Source organism: Nannospalax galili, unplaced genomic scaffold, assembly GCF_000622305.1.
Source record: "Nannospalax galili isolate Female #2095 unplaced genomic scaffold, S.galili_v1.0 scaffold3688, whole genome shotgun sequence".
Lineage (NCBI taxonomy): Eukaryota > Metazoa > Chordata > Mammalia > Rodentia > Spalacidae > Nannospalax > Nannospalax galili.
In genome coordinates this window covers 11,686-12,527 of record NW_008357135.1, presented here as the reverse complement: position 1 = coordinate 12,527, position 842 = coordinate 11,686, and the positions used below count along the sequence as shown (strand labels likewise).

At 42.4% G+C, this 842-nt stretch overlaps 1 pseudogene; it reads left to right on the top strand.

Annotated features, from left to right (window-relative positions):
• The first annotated feature begins 503 nt into the window (after nucleotides 1–503).
• LOC115067939 lies at nucleotides 504–599 on the top strand (annotated as a pseudogene).
• The last annotated feature ends 243 nt before the right edge of the window (nucleotides 600–842 follow it).

Here is an 842-nt window from a genome sequence, read left to right as displayed (position 1 = left end):
CTTCCTTCACATTAAAGTTCCCAAATTGGTCAAATGGCCAAACAAACAGATAGACGCTTCTCTTCTGTAGTGTTCCTGCTTCCTGTGGCTGAGGGCTGAGTTGCAGCTCCTTAGCATGAAGGATCTGAGGTGATCAAATAAACCAGCAGGGTTCCTGTGTGCATAGAGATGCAAAATAGATGGTGAACATCCTCAATCTTGTGCCCAGTTTGTACTCATCTGTCTCTCATCGGTGTACCCACATACTTAGACAAATTGAATTAATTTGCAGATCTTTGGTTTGTTTCTACTTTTCCCATGTTAAACTTTTCCTTAAAACGTATCTTAAGAGTGTTCCCTTAGGCTGGCATGATGGCACAGGCCTTTAGTCCCAGCACTCGGGAGGCAGAAGCAGGCTGGATCTCTGTGAGATTGAGGCTGGCCTGGTCCACATAACAAGCTCTAGGCCAGCTGGGGCTACAGGGAGACTCTGCATCAAAAAGACCCCCCCCCCAATAATGAGTTTGCTTAGGTAGCATATATACTAAAATTGGAATGATACAGAGGTTAACTTGCCCCCTGCATAATGATGAGAAATTCATAAAGCAGTCCATATTTTTTAAAGTATCTTTAAGGAAGATGCCTCAGTAGGTAAAGTGTTGATCATGCAAACATGAGGATCTGAGTTTAAATCCCCAAAACCCATGTAAAAGCTAGGCATGGTGGCACACCTGTAACACCATTACTGGGGAGGTAAAGACAGGAGGATCCTACATTCACACACAATCACATAAATGCACAACACTGATAAATGAATAATTAAAAGTGTAAGGAAAGGTTGAAAGCAGTAAAGAAAGATACTT